Source organism: Rhinatrema bivittatum, chromosome 15 (assembly GCF_901001135.1).
Source record: "Rhinatrema bivittatum chromosome 15, aRhiBiv1.1, whole genome shotgun sequence".
In the NCBI taxonomy this organism is placed as follows: domain Eukaryota; kingdom Metazoa; phylum Chordata; class Amphibia; order Gymnophiona; family Rhinatrematidae; genus Rhinatrema; species Rhinatrema bivittatum.
This window is the reverse complement of record NC_042629.1, coordinates 43,652,127-43,668,386: the sequence shown is the minus strand read 5'-3', so window position 1 is coordinate 43,668,386 and position 16,260 is coordinate 43,652,127. Positions and strand designations below refer to the sequence as shown.

General features: G+C 45.3%; 1 long non-coding RNA gene across 2 annotated transcripts; it reads right to left on the bottom strand.

The window, feature by feature from the left end:
• Positions 1–1,650: 1,650 nt before the first annotated feature.
• On the bottom strand, positions 1,651–15,898 carry LOC115076976. Of its 2 annotated transcripts, none has more exons than XR_003852923.1 (3): positions 15,470–15,898; positions 13,252–13,387; positions 1,651–2,434 (listed from the first exon to the last, which is right to left on the bottom strand). It is a non-coding gene; the product is annotated as an uncharacterized LOC115076976 (long non-coding RNA). The 2 variants fall into 2 exon arrangements; XR_003852924.1 differs by having other exon boundaries at positions 15,560–15,598.
• Positions 15,899–16,260: the final 362 nt, after the last annotated feature.

The following is a 16,260-nucleotide window of genomic DNA, read 5'->3' as shown; positions in this document are numbered from 1 at the left end:
GAATCTTGAGGGTAGGGTATGAGAACGCGGGCAAAGAGGAGGGAGAAAGTCTGAGTTAGGTCTGCGGAATATGTATAAGGTTTCGGTGTAAAGACGGAGAGATAGGACAAAAGCAGAAATCCAGACCAGTCAGGTGTGCCTCTACGACAAGGTTGGGACCCCTGTCCTCCATAGGCTGTTTGTGAAAAGAGAAGAGGCAGATTTGATGCTGGGTCTTCTCTCATTGCATGCATTAACTTTTAACCCTGCTTTTGCTGGGGAAATCAGAACTGCTTCGCCATGAGGGCAGCCGCAGAAAAACTAGGACTGGATCTGCCTACTCCTTCTTGACATGGAGCTACATGATCATATTCAACAAAGGAATAAAGTATAAGAGGAAATAAAATATTTTGATATGCAAAAAAAAACAAATGAAACAAATAGAAGCCTGGCTCATACAAGTCACCCATTCTGATGCTTTGGTTGGACACAGCTGAGTCAGCCAGTTGTCATATTCTCAATTTCTCACTAGCATTTCAGTTGTTTATTAGTTTGTTGTACCCTGCTCTGGGCAGAGATTCTTTGGAAAGGCAGTATATGAGAAAAAAAAAAAAAGCAAACAAACATGGCTGAGATGCTTGGCCGCATATATTAGTTGTGAAGGGAACATGAATCAGCCCTGCATAAAACGGTAGGTTGAGTTCTTTGCTATCAAGCCACTAACCTAAATATAAGTCATAACTGTACCCTAAGAATCAACATTGGGCCAGCTCTCCTACTGGATGAGAGTGCAGAATGACATCCCCAGTCACACTTCAGTACAGCAAGAGATCAACCTTCACATGGAGTATGTGGATCAGGTTTATTTTACTTATATTCTGCTTTTTGGCACTTCAAAGGGGATTATATTCAGGTACTGTAGATATTTCACTAACCCCAAGGGGCTTACATTGTAAGTTTGTACCTGAGGCAATGGAGCGTGAAGTGACTTGCCCAAGGTCACAAGGAGCAGCTGTGGGATTTGAACCCTGGCTTCCCTAGTTCAGTAGCCACTGCTCTAACTACTTGACTACTCCTGGGGAAGAATAACATGATTAAAAAAAAAAAAAAAAAGACGCTGTGGAGCAGAGCAGCACGTCATCGCGAAAAAAGTCAAGGAGCTGAGCTGAAGAAATAAATGCTCACATTGAACATTGTGAGGAAAGAAGTTTCGCTGTTTCCCCTGAAGAAGGAGTGTTCTCCGAAGCGCTGTTGTGTTGGGCATTTTAGACAGCGTTAAGAGGAATTAATGAAATATGAAGTCATCATCAGCATAAGCAAGCATACTCTGAATCACTGTGAAGCTCAGAGCTTCTGGATCAGCATGAAGTTATTTAATAGATAAGTACATATTTGGTACATGTTTAAAAATTTTCCAGTAAAAAAAAGGGAGAAAGTTCACAGCAAAAAAGAGTGAAAAAACCCACAAATATTCAAGCGACTGATGATTATATCTCCTAGCACACCAAAGCTTATACGTATGGGTTACCAGATAAGATATATTCTACCCTGTGCTGTATGATGGTCGCTTGTCTATACAGTTAAATAATCCATGCAAAATATTGGAAGTAAGACATATTTTTATTTTTCTGTGATTTATTTTTTCTTACATATAGAGGTTCACATAATTTAGGGTTGTTACATTAAAAAAAAAAAAGACATTTGATTCAGCAGACCATTTTTTCTTCAGGTACATAAGAACCAATTTAAGCCTTTTATGGTCAAGCAGACCCACCCCATGCAGAGGAGACTTTCTGTCCTGTAAGGCCAGTCCAGTCAGATGTGTAAGACCCAGTCAGGCAGCATGTACATCTGGGTACTCTTCCTCTAGATTTTGTGATTTATTTAGATAACTCAGCCCCTCAATCTCTATAGCCAGATACCTCAGCTTTAGTTCTTTGACTTCTATACCCAGGCACTTAAACCTTAGCTTCACACGTTATATGCACAGATCCCTAGGCTGAAGCTCCCACATATCTATCTGATCATTAATCCTGTATCTCCTATCTTATCCATATCACCAGAGCAGTTTCTGGACAAAATGGCGCCCTGGGCAAAGATTAGTGTCAGTGCTTCCCACTTGCCTTTCGGGCTCATGTATTCGCAGCCTTGCAGACTAATTGAAAAGAGTGGTGTGGCACTCCCCCTCCTCCTGTCCTTCTTGCCTACCCCTTTGGAGGCACAGAATGGGGAAAATGTCCTTTCTGAAAAAGGCCCATGAAGTTGTCTGGGAATGCCCTGCTATGCTGCATTTCACCACAAGATGTCAGCCCACGGCTCCATTCTCCCTAAGCTCCTGCAGGGCTAGCACAGGAACTTCCAGCGGAGGTCATCTCCTCAGCGGTATGCACTGTTCTCTTTGCAGTGGAACATGACAGGCTCAGTTTCCCTTCTGACCAAGCTGGATTTACCCTGCCTGGAAGAAAGATGAGATTTTTATTTTTACAACAGTACTACACAGATAGCATGTACAGGAGCCAGGTGTGAAAATAAAAAAAATATATATATATATAAAGGTGATGGCATGCATTCCTTTCCCAGGAGTCCCCAAACTCTGTGATAGGGGGCTACAACCCACAGTTAGGTTTTCAGTACTTTCACAGTGAATATGCACGAGATCTATTTGCATACACTGTCTCCACTGTACATAAATGGGCTGGGTTGCGGCCCTCGAGGACCAAATGTGGGGGCCCCTAGGTTCTCTGATCCCTCTGCCTTTACGTTCCTTTGAGCCCCTACTCATGCCTTCATCCCGATTCCATTCTCTCTTTAATGCTTTTCTGCTTTCAGTTCTTCCTCTTGTACACTGACCATCATTAACCTCTCCTTGCCCTCATGAAGGTGAACTTCCTAAATCTTTGGAACGTGCATCGGGACATCCGTTATTACAGAAACCAGATCTGGACGTGTCTAACCCCTCCAACTACCGCCCAGTTTCCTCCCTTTCTTCTCTGGCAAAACTCATGGAAAATGCCATTTTGAAACAACTTGATGATTTCGTACAAGAGTACCAAGCGCTAGACCAGTTTCAATTTGGATTCTGCAAGGATCTAAATACTGAAATCCTATTTCTATCTGGCACCGATTGTATTTAGGAGAGGTTTCAATGGTGGACAAGGTTTTGTTTTGATCCTTTTGGATGTTTCCGCAGCCTTTGATACTCTTGACCATCGCATTTTGTTATAAAGGTTGTGTGAATATGGGAGCTCTGGCAACGTTTTAAGCTGACAACTGGGGTCGTCTCCCCAAGGCTTGGCCTTGTTGGCCATGCCTCTCAATGTTTATTTGGCCCCTTTATGTATGTTATTAGCTGAGCTCTGCGCAGGATACTGCATTTACGTGGATGACATTCAGTTTTTCATTCCTATAGCTTCTTCCTGGTCTTCTATTTTCGCCTCCTTAGCCATTTCTCTTTCTGTCATCAGTCAATGGCTGGGACATAATGGTCTTGCCTTGGATGTAAAAAAAAAAAACCCCAGCAGTCTTGGTGTTGTGGAGACATTCAAGATTCAAATGCACGGTTTCCGAAATTCCATCTAGTTTCAAGTTTGAAAATGCCAGCATCCCGGTTGTTGCCCAAGTCTTGGAGTTGCCTAGGTCAGCACTGATTGCTGCAGTCATTAAATCTGGTTATTTTAAACGTTGTCTTTTAAGACCTTTGAAGAAGTTTAACACAAAAAAAACCCAAAACAACTTTTGATTGGTGGTACAGGTAATGATGCTCCCCACTTAGACTATTGCAACGCATTATATATGGGTTTACCTACTTATGCACTGCACGCCTTGCAGTTGCTGCAGAATTCTGTTCTCAATAAGTGGATATTTCACCTACTCTGTGCAATCTACACTGACTACCAGTTGAAATGAGAGTTAGGTCCAAGGTAGCCTATTAGTCTTCAAAGTGACTAGTACAGAGAATTTACCATGGCTTTAATGCAAAGTTGCATGTTCAAAATCCATCAAGATCCTCTCAGAGAGGTTTGCTGGAAGTTCTGTCTTTGCATAGTGTGCGCCTGATGGAGACTCGGGAGAGATCATTTTCTAATGCTGCTCCTGAATTGTGGAACACTTTATCAGCAGAACTGCGATTAACAACTTGCATAAAATGATTTAAAAAGAAATTGAAAATGTTTCTATTTTGTTTGGCCTTTCCTGGCTGTAGCAGTGCCATTTGAAATCGTGGAGACGTGTACAGTATATACTGATGCCAGAGCTGTGTGATGCTTTTGTTTTATTCGGTTTGTTTTTGTTATTTTAGTTTTATGAATGTTGTTTTGTCAGCCACTCAGAGCTTCTGTGATTGGGTGGCATATAAATATTTTCAATAAATAAATATAATCAGTTCTTTCCCTCTTCTCCACCTTTATTGCTACTTGCTTTATCTTCCTCCCAAGGAGGCAGCCTCCAATCCTCATAGACACCAGTCTAGTCAGGTTTTCAGGATGTCTCTAATACGTATGCAGTACATGAGATAGATTTGCAGGAACACTGCTTCAATTGTATGCAAATCTATCTCATGCATAAGCATTAGGGATATCCTGAAAACCCAAGTAGATTGGTATCCATGAGAACTGGAGGTTGCCTACACCTTTTGGACCCCACCTCCACCTTTCTTTCCATATCTTTATACTATTCCCCTCTTCCTTCGCCTCCTCCTCTGACCTTTGCAGTTAACAGCCAAACTAGATGGGACCAATCAGACTAGTGATCTGGCAGGTTGGTTTCAGCTGGGATGCAATACGCTGCACCCCTGCTGTATGCAATGGGTTCAGTCCAGCCATGCAGCCCTGCCTTGTCGAACTCCCTCCAGTCAACAGCTTGGTGGGATGGGATCATCTTGGCCCTATAGCACTCATCCTCTCTACATTGTGAAGTCAACGGCTCAGTAGAATGGCTGTTTTGGCTTGAAAATTGTGACTCCCCCCTCCCCTGCCGGCTGCTAACCTCATCCAGACCATGCAGTGCTGCTCCCCTATTCTCTACAGGCAGAAGCTCAGTCAGCTCATGCAGTGCTAGGTCCTTGTTTTCTGTAGTGCATGGACCAAGAGATGGACTCAGTCAGGCAGCCATACAGCAACATTCCCCTGCTCTTTGCAGATGACCCAGTGAGCTCAGCTCTGCCAGCCCACCAGCTGTCCCTTCTCTGGTTGACGATATCTGGGCCTGGACCCCCTTATACGGGCCTTGTAACAAATGCTATAACTGTTAGTTCCCATTGCCCACTCCTGTTGAGAGCTCTGGTTATTGTTTGCCAGAGCCGCAATCAGGAGGGGTGGAGTCATGGGTTGGGAAGGCTACTGGAGGTAGGTTGTAAATTGAAATGCTACAGTTTCTGCCCCCATATTCCCCTCAGCCAGTAGTTATTTTAATATTTCCTGATAATTTTGCTGAAATAGCTGTTGATTCAGAAACTCTTAAAGCTTCAATTTTCTGTACCTACCAAAGGAAAATAAACTGCCAGAGCTTTAGCACAATAAAAGCATGCTAAGCAACATGGTGACTCTTCATGACGGCTACACTGAACTAGTCCTGTTGTTGTCCTAAGGAGGTCAGAACTATAAATCCATAGATGCAATGGGACAAAACCAGGACTGGATTAGCCTGTCTCTTATGACATGGAGTCACCCTATACCAGGGATGGGGAATGCCGGTCCAGGAGCAGCACAAACTGGTCTGGTTTTCAGGACATCCAAATGAATATGCATGAGGTATATCTGCATGCACTGTCGTTATTGTATGCAAATATATCTCACAGATATTTATTGTGGATATCCTGAAAACAAGACCTGTTTGTGGCATGCCAGGACTGGAGCTGCCTACCCCTGCCCTAGCCCATATGAAATTGTCCCACACAGAGATTTAATTTTCATTTATATTTCACTGACACTGACAGAGCATCGAACAGGAAATAACTTGTCTGTGTATACAGAAGTGAGTTTTATTATGGAGCCTATATCTGCCCATTTGTTCACAAATATCCTGAGGTTCTGCTTAACATGAATTTTATCAGAGGCCCCTAAAATAGTGACTGGTTGTCTCCCTGGTATCGAGGCTAGGTTGAACTGCTCCTAGTTTTACACCCCTCCTCATTGCATTTCTGAGAGGAAAGGTCTGTAAGTGCGTAGAATAGATTGCAGGGGAGGGGAAACCAAGACCAGCTCAGCCTGTTCCTCAGGACATGGAGCTCTTGGATTACCTTCTACACTGTCAAAAATAGTGACCAATCAAGTCCTTGGAGGACTCTGATATTGACATGTACTGCCCTCTTCTGGTAATCATTGACACCCAGACTCCAGGAGCTGGGAAAAGCTGAGGAGGGAAAAACATAACTTGCCAAGAGGTGATCTTTCTGCTGACCCTGGTATTCCTGATGAGCTACAGCATGCCAGGATCTGGGGAGCTGAAGGCCGGGGACTGGCTTCTATATCTTCTAAGCATATCCACTGGTAGAAATATTCACCCAGTGCTGTCAATATAACAGTTCCGTGCAAAATAATTCATATCACGGTCATCTTTTGGGGTGCGTGACCTATGTGTTTGAACAGGAAACCAAGCACTAGGATGCAACACCAGTGGCCCCTCCTGGTGCAGCCACAGGATTGAAGAATAGTGGCTCCCTCCTCTGGGTGGAAGAGTTTCTGCTTCCTCTCCCTACTCTGCAGAGCTAAAAAAAACAAAAAACCAAACAGTTGTTGAGACTGCTGACATCCCAATGAAGCCCGGGGGGCCAAAGAGCCTGCTGCCACTGCCCTCCATTACCCACCCCCAGCAGAATTTCAGAATCAGTAGAAGGGATTTCTAACCTGCCGCCAACTCCTCTCTCTCCCACATGGTTCAAACAGGTTATTTGTAAACTGAATTGCGCAGGAGAGAGGGAGCCAGTAATAGGAGGATGAGGTTAGAAGCACCCGGCTGGCCAGGTCTAGCCATGTAACCCCATCATATTGGTCGGGGCCAAGGATGAATGGAAGATGAGGTAAAGGAGAAGAGGGGGATAATGGAAAATGATGGAGGAGAGGAATGAAAGGGAGGGGGGTAGGATGGAAGATGAGGAAAAGAGTCCCTAGGAAGCAGAAGAAGCTTTAAAGCTCTGAGGAGAGAGTGGAGACTCAAGAACTGAGTCTGGTGGGGGTGTGGACTTGGGAGAACTGTAGGAGGGAAGGCTTGAAGGGTGGGGAGGGATTTAGAGAGGTGTGAAGGACCTGGAGAGCTGGTGAGGTTATGAGAGGCAATGGAAAGGGACAAGAGGGGACAAGAGGATGGAAAAGTGAAGAGCTGAGGAAAGGGTGAAAGAGGAAATGGCTACAGGGGAGGGGGTTGAGTGACAGAAAGGGAGTTGGGGTTGGTGAGGGATGAAAGGCAGAGAAAAGCAGATGAGAGCAGTGGAGGAGATTAGTATTAAGATTATGTTAACAGAGTGTATTCTTGAAGGTCTTTTTTTAAGAAAAATGTTCACTTTGTAAACCGTTATGATGGCTCTACCGAATAACGGTATATAAAACTCATCAAATAAATAAATAATAGTACTATAAATAATAATATTTAAAAAAAACTACCTATCACTAGATAGGTAGAGCTGCATGGCATGAGTGGTGAATTCCTGGCACAACATCAGTTCCTAGGTTGGTACTTTTATTATTATTATTATTATTATTATTATTATTATTATTACTGCTACTCCTAAATCTTGCTTTCTTGTAGCTGTAGTACTGCCTTTCCTTTTGAGAAAAAAGGGCCAGAATAAAGGCATACTTAAAACACGAAATCTCTGATCCGCAACAAAAGTGCTCCTATTAATGTAAAGAAGAGTTACTGTCATAGTCACTCCTGTGGTGTATATGACTAAATCTGAACTATTTAGAGGAATGAGAACGGGGGAGGAGAGGGGGATGAAGTAGAAGAGAGAAGCCGGGACAGGGTGATCCAGTTCTGAATTGTTCGACTTGTACGATAATTCTAATTTCTCCAAGACAAGCATGTTGCTATGGAGAAAGCTAAGCCTGTCTTAGGCAGTTTTTGATGATTTGCAGCGGCCATCTAGTAACTGTAACTGGACACACCTTTCTCCTTCCTCATCCTCCGGACTTACATTCACCAGCTCTTTGGGGAGGGTGGCGGGGGACATAATCAGCTGTTGTCATTTCTCTGAAAAGGAGCCAATTTAGATTCCAAGAAATGTTTTTAGCTGGCTGCAAATAAATAAATAAATCAGGGCAGCCTATCTGCAAAGGTGACTGGTGAGGGGGGAGGGTGGGAACAATTGGAAAAATGCAACAATGATGTAGATAAGTGTTATCTCAGGAGGGTAACAGAGCAGCAGAGCCAGGGCTGCACTCTCCCCCTAATCAGGGAGAGTGGAGAGGGGTGGAGGGAACCAAGCGCTATTTTTAAACCCTCCCTGAGTGCCCACCCAACAGCGTCTATTGTTTGTTTCCTGCCGAACAATGCGATCTAAAAGAATTGACTGGGAAGGTGCCAATAGATCTCCCAGAATCCCCTCAACAGCAGCCCCGTGCAGACATCAGAGACAACAGCAAAACAGCTCCTATGCGATTCTAACACTTTTTTTTTCCAGAACACCCACTGACATTTGCCACATACATATAGCTACAATTTCATTGTTTCAGTAAGAAGGCGATTATATATTAGCGATGACCCAAACGTTGTTCCGTGTGTCTTGGAGTCAGATGGTCACACTCAGTGAAGGTGGCCAACCACAACTGCAAGTCATGAGGCAGTCGTTCTCAACTCAGTCCTCGGAGCCCACTTCCAGTCAGTCTGGTTTTTAGGATATCCGCAATGAATATGCATGAAAAATATTTGCATGTGCTGCTGCTACCTTTGTATGCAAATATGTCTCATGCTTGTGTGTTGTGGATGTCTTGAAAACCGGACAGGCTGGGGTGGATCCCGAAGACTGGATTGAGAACCACTGTCATAACCAAACCAGTCCTAACTTTTCCCCATTGCATGCCTGGACTTTTAGCTCTGATTTCCTTAAGAAGCACTACATCTTCTATGCACTAGTAACAAAACTCTTCCCTGTGACAGGCCTACTGTAAAAGAGTGGAGCACTCAAGACAAAGGCTACAAATCCCAGAAGGTAAAAGAACAGAAGTTTAAAGAATGAGATTGAGCATGGACGGTCCTTCAAGACCTGCAGCTAGCTGGTGCCAGATTCATCAAGGTAATTTTCCCATAGACACAGAATGGCAGATATGTCTTATATCAATCAGGCCCAGTTTGGGAGCCGTGTTTCATCTTGTCGCATGGCCAGACTCAGTATCTATGCAAAAAGAAAGCTGGGCTGCATTCTGAGAAAGAGGTGCTTCTGTGATGCGTACATGTGCAGCCAAAATTTCTGCCTTGGCGAGAACAGATTGTCCTAATTAGAGGACATCTCCTCGTTGCAGAACTGTCTGAAACCACTAGAAATGCACAGTGTGATTGGCACAGCGGGCCAATTGCTCTCTAAACATGTCAGAGTTTATTGCCATAGTAGCAAAAAGTGGTTCTGGTGTATGTGTGTGTGTGTGGGGGGGAGAGAGGTTTGGGAGCTCTTTGGTGGGGAGGGATCTGGAACATGTCTCTGAGTCATGCTCACCACATCTCTCCATAATGATAGGTTTGGCAGGAAGCTGGAGGCCTGCTGTGGTCTCCCCATGGCCGATCCCCTTATTTACCTGCTAAATGGAAGGACTACATCAAGCTGGCCACGTGGCCCAGAACGCCTCCCCTACTCTGCGCAGAAAAACTAAACAAGGAGTTGTCCCCACCCTGTCACCACAGATTGTCGGAACCCAGTGCTGACCCTGCATTCCACAGCAGTATTTCCTTGTCAACAGTAGAGATGAGGAAGGGAGGGTGGCAGCACCACAGCGAGTTATTTGCAGCAGGTTCTTTAAGAGTGGATGCGCAGTTTTCAGTGCGCCCAAAAGATTCCGTACGTTCTCTTCTGAACTAGCCAGCCTCAGCTCCCTCCAGGGCTTCTAGCCTAGTCCAAATCTGGCTAAGCCCAGTTCACTGCCATCTGAGGTTGGGGCAGCATGGGCCTTCAGTAGTGGCTGCCAGGGATTTTATTCTCCAGTTATTCCACCCCCTCCCCCTACTCTTAGTTGTATCTCTCAACCCACTGAGCTACTGATGAGTGAGGGTTTTTTTTTGTTGTTGTTGTTGTTGTTGTTTTTTTGTGACATTCTAGATGCTGAACAGGATAATGCTTTGAAATTTATGGAGGAGCATGGCCAATTTCCTATGCCAGCGCCATCCATGCAATGAGGGTGAGCTGGGAATTCAAATGTGATCAGGGGTGTTGACATTTTTTTTCTCTCCTGTTTTCTGAGAGAGCTATCATATTTTATGATTGCAATCTGATACACCCCACCCACAAATAAACAGCTAAGTTGGTGGCATGATTTAAGATAGCTGATTGTGATTCTTTAGCCATTCTCAATTCTTTGTATGGGCTCTGCATTGCCGCCCACAATGGTGCCATCAACCTTGGAAGCTCTACAAGGCCATTCACTGCACTTCCAGTGAAAGCTGAGACTAAAGGAAAAATTCCTGTATTTGAGCTGGAAGGATGTTATGGAAATTGAGTTTTACAATGCACAGTTCTTATATACTGTAAATCATTTATGTCAGGATTTGTTCTATGGCAAGTAGTTATGAAAATGCTTTAATCAGCATGTATGTACATATCTGTCTAGCTAGCTGTCGGGCCCAAAACCGGACGCTCAATTTTGCCGGCGTCCGGTTTCCGAGCCCATGGCTGTCAGCGGGCTCGAGAACAGACGCAGGCAAAATTGAGCGTCGGCTGTCAAACCCGCTGACAGCCACCGCTCCGGGTTTTCCCCGTTTCTACCGGACCACCTAATTTGAATACTGCATCGCGCGCACCAGCGAGGGGGCCGGTGCTTGCGCCGGGAGAGCGGGCGTTCGTCTGCTCTCCCGCGGACTTTACTGAATCGGCCTGTATGTTACTAGGGTGTAATTCTATGAAGGGGCTCCATGCAAGGTCAATGATTGTAAGAATTATTTGTGGCAATATTAAGAATAATATTTGTATTCTTATTTGTCACTCTGAGGTACAATTCCATCCTTTAATGTTTTTGCTAATGCATAGTTTATTTGTTATAATACGATGTCAGAATCAAGAAACCTCAGGAGAATGATGAACATAGCAGACAAATAATCTTTTTTTCAGTCTAAACACTGTATAATGGAAAATAAACAAATTAAGCTCCTTACTTGAAAGTACCAGTGAATAAGCTTGTGCTGGGATATCCTGCGCAACTCAAAACAACAGGCTACAGCCAAGTAAGAGCTGAGTGTTAATTAAATTCAACCAGAAATGGTAGTTCAGCCTTTTCCTTAGGCCTCATGCAGGTAAGTCTAACTGTACCCAAAGTCGACATTAAGTACATTAGGGCCCAAGCGTGAGCTTAGCCAGATGCCTTGAAGCTCTACCTCGGTGACATCACGCAGCTTTGTCAAGGAGACCCCTTGTGGTGCTAGGCCCCAGAGCAAGAATCCTGCTTCCCCTGCCTAAAGCAGGTCTTGACTGTACTGCTAACTGTTGCAGCTTTCTGCAGGTCTCCTTACTGGCCATACAAGCCCTGTGTTACGATCCCGGGCCATGCCTCGGTCTCTCCACCTACCTCGGGGCCGGCCCGGGCCGCAGGAACTTCTCTTCGGCCGTCTAGACCGCGGCTCTCCCTTCGCGAGGGAGATGCCGCCGATCCGACGCACTTGGCCCTGCTCGAACTTTTAAAGGGGCCAGCGTGGGAAGAGGGAGGACAGCCCTCGGATGACGTCAGACGCTGCAGGGTATTTAAACCCTGCAGCTTGGCCTAAACCTCGCCTTGCAACGAAGTTGCTGCATCAGGATCCCTGTTCATCACCTCGGCCTCTGTCTTCTGGTTTGTGACTCCGGCTCTGTTCCTGGACTTCCGATTCAGCTTCCGTCCTTGGCTTTGTCTTCGGCTTCTGACTCCTGGCTTTCAACCTTGGCTCGTCCACTGACTTCTGGCTTCAGCTTCCGCCCTTGACTGGACTTCGGCTTCTGGCTCCTCTTCATCTCAGGTGTCCAGCTCTTCGCCCACCAGGAGGCCTCACCTAAGTCCCAACGGCTCGGGTCCTCACGGGCTCCTCCCAGGGGGACCTTGGGCTTTCAAGGGTGAAGTCTTCATCGACCTCCTGGTGCCGGCTGCTTCCCGGGCCTGTCTCCTCAGGTCCTCGGTCGCAGAGGATCTCGCCTAAGTCCCAGCGGCTCGGGTTCTCACAGGCTCCTCCAGGGGGGGACCGCGAGCTTCCAAGGGTGAAGTCTTCCAGGGCCTTCTCCTCAGCGCCGCCTCCCAGCTGCGACATCCACTGTGGATTCCCACAGTGCATCACCATCTGTCTCAGCCGACCCAAGGGTCCACACTCCTAACACCCTGCTGCATTGGCACCTGCTGCAGATGGCATTCTGCTTTGGAAAGTGAGGTGCCACTTATCCGGAAAAGAATGGCCAGACAATTGAAGTTATGCTACCTTCTGAGCTGTTGAACTAGAGTAATACCTACAGTACTTGAATGCAATCCACTCTGAAGTGTTTCAAAGGTGCAATATAAATCAAATAAATAATAATAAATAGTTTGTATGCAACCAATGGGTTCCCAAATGGGAACCATATTTTTATAAGATTGTAAAACATTAAAGTTTAATAAGTTATGAATGCTCTCTACGTAATCTCTCTCTCTCTCTCTCTCTATATATATATAGCATATAAATAAATAAATAAATAAAGTTATATATATATATGATAGATACTGCATATATTATGTGCTCTAGGTAATATAAACACTAGTAAAGGAAAACAGAATTGAAAAATCCCAAGGTCCTGGGCTGGTGTGCAATTAGAGTTACTGGGAAGGCAGGTAAAAGAGCGGTCAAGGGATGCAAGCTCTGACAATGAACCAGTTCATGCCAGGAAAACAATCTGACTGTGCTGGACTATTTTTAGGGACCCGTTTTTCTAAACCCTTCCCTTTTCCTCTTCTTCACTTTTGTGGCGCGAGGTGCCCTGGTAGGTTTGTGCAGCTTATGCTCTCTGGACAGGAAACAAAAGTTTGGCACAATGAAGAAAACAGGGAGGGGACAGGCAAGCTTCCCCAAAATAGCCATGGAGTGACACCTCCCAAGGCCTGTATTCAGGAAGGTGGGGGAGGAATGGGCTCAGATACCACATACCAATGCTTTCTCCCCTCGCATTGTCCTCTTGATCATCGGCAAGACTGACATGAGAAAAGGAGACTGATGTCATGGCATAGTCTATCGAAGACCTCTCTATTCTTTGAAGTCAGATGATGAGGTGGTCAGGCAGATCCTGTAATAGGATGAAATAGTGTTATCACTGAGAAAGCCTCTTCATTTCTACTGATATTTGATGTAGCAGATTTCTGCTTTTCTGGATTCAGTTTACTGGGAAATTGCCAGCTTTTTCTTGGTGCACTCAGTAACTTTTGCAAACTATGATTCAAATAGGGAGATAGCGACATCAGACGAAAAAAAAAATAATTAAATTGACCTGGTAGTTTCCTCCTCCTTTAATCTTCCAGCTCAGTCAGAACCAGGGCTGGGATCTGGCACTATGAGCCAGATCCAGTACTGCAGCAATAATCCTTGGCCAGGATCCATGCACCGGTAACCCTGCAATCATGAGCCCTAAATCCAGCTTTTAGGTATGGTATCGCCAATGCATGATGGATATGAGTCCCTCCTCCCAGTGGCTATGAATGCTGTTATCCATTGCATTGGTGCTGGCATTTTTTCTACATAACATATTAAATGACTGCAGATAAAAGACCAATTGACCCATATAGTCTGGTTTTCTACCACTTGATTAGATGAGCACATAAAGTCCCATACTTAAACTAACACCAGCTCCTAGAGGGTGAAGTGACTTGCCCAAGCCCATAAGGCTACTCCTCTACTAAAGGGGAAGGAACAGCTCCCCTATAAGGAAAGGCTGAAGAAGTTAGGGGTGTTCAGCTTGGAGAAGAGACAGCTGAGGGGGGATATGATAGAGGTCTTTAAGATCATGCGAGGTCTTGAACGAGTAGATGTGACTCGGTTATTTACACTTTCGAATAAGGACTAGGGGGCATTCCATGAAGTTAGCAAGTAGCACATTTAAGACTAATTGGAGAAAATTCTTTTTCACTCAACGCACAATAAAGCTCTGGAATTTGTTGCCAGAGGATGTGGTTAGTGCAGTTAATGTAGCTGGGTTCAAAAAAGGTTTGGATAAGTTCTTGGAGGAGAAGTCCATTAACAGCTATTAATCAAGTTTACTTGGGGAATAGCCACTGCTATTAATTGCATCAGTGGTATGGGATCTTCTTAGTGTTTGGGTAATTGCCAGGTTCTTGTGGCCTGGTTTGGCCTCTGTTGGAAACAGGATGCTGGGCTTGATGGACCCTTGGTCTGACTCAGCATGGCAATTTCTTATGTTCGTATGTTCTTATCCCACATCAACACAGTGGCTGCATCAGGCTTCCAAGAAGGTTGCAGTAACCAACACAAAATGGCCACGGTTATAACCATAATATTAATGAGAATATTTAGGATAGATACAGGGTAGAAACAGGGTTGGGAGGTTGAGTAAAATACATGGAAGGTAGGGAAAGCTGGTTTAAACATGGGAATTTACATGCATATCTACCCAAAGTGGTAGAAAAACAGAGAGGAAATCAACTGTGCAGACTGAAAGGGACAGCTGGTCCTTATCTGCCATCTTCTACAATATGTCACTATAATTAGTAGTAAATAGAAGGATTATAAGCAGTATTTTGGTTAATAGTCACAGACCATAATCTCTTAGCCTCTCTATGCTTATCTCTTGTTTGTCTCCTTTTCTGAGATTGTAAACTTTGTGGGCAGGGATTTCCCTTATTTATTTAAAATACTTTTATTCTGCACATAGCAGACCAATCTGTGCTGAGTGAAGTACAGAGATATATTCATAACTAGCAACTCTACCCGTTCTACGCCCGGGCAGCAAGCCTTTTTATTGGCACATCTGCTCTTGTTTTGAGCAGAATTTCCCTAGAAATTCACTGTAAGAGTGTCCCTTCCACATACACACACCCTCATACAGGCTCCCTCACTCTCTGGCACACACACACATCCCTTCATATAGGCTCCCTCTCTGAAACCCACTCTCAAGCATCCCGCGCACTCCCCCTCTTACCAACCAAGCTGTCTCTCGCACTCCCCCACACCCCCTCTCCTCTCTCACACACACATTCTCTCTCACCAGCATCCCCCTCCCCTCATATAGGCTCCCTCTCTCTGAGAGGCTCCCTCTCTCCCCCCGCCCACCCTCTCTTACCTCCCATGCTCTCTCTCACACCCTCCCCACCCCCCTCTGCCACACCCCCTCTCTCACACACACATTCTCTCTCACTGGCATGCCCCGGGAGCGCTCCGTTCGCGGCATGCCAGGGTCTCCTCTGCTATATTCTGCCTGTCCCGTGATGACCGCTGTCCTTCGTACCTGTTGTAGCTGGTGTTGTCACATGGCCGCTGTATGGCGTGTTTGAGCCTCCAAGGCGGCGAGGGATCCGCCAGCGCCATCTATTGGCGGGCTGCGGAACATCCGTGAGCACTAACGGACACACTACCAAGCCGATATATTATGGATATAATACGCGGTCATATTGGTCTTGGAGAATCCTTGATCCTTCTTAAAGTGTGATACCTTTGACCAGACCAACATAAGAGGAACACAAGCTTTTGGGACTATAAAAGTTCCCTCTTGGGCAGGAAAGGTCCTCCTGAGACAAATGGAAGACTGGCACTGGTCCTATTTATCCCATGTTGTTTTTTTCTTGTTTTGTTTTCAGTTTATGATAGCAAAGTTCCCCTCCTGCATTAACCCCCCCCACACACACACACACACACTTGCATGAAATTGAGGCCAGAGAATGCATGAACCTGAGCAGAGTAATGGAGCACATGGATCCTTAAGGGACTGGAGGAAAGCAGCAAGGGAGGTGCTGTAGTCGTGGATAACTTCCCTCTCCTTTTCCTCCTCACTTTTCTGTGTATCGGCCTTTTATACCAGCATTGGAAAATGTAGCTTAGAGGCCAAAGTGGGAAAGATGCTGTTAGGGGGGAGACAGTGAAGAGCAAGGCAGTTATTAAAACTATTTCTGCGTGGTTCCTCTTCCTCCAGTTCCTTCTTCACCAGCCAAG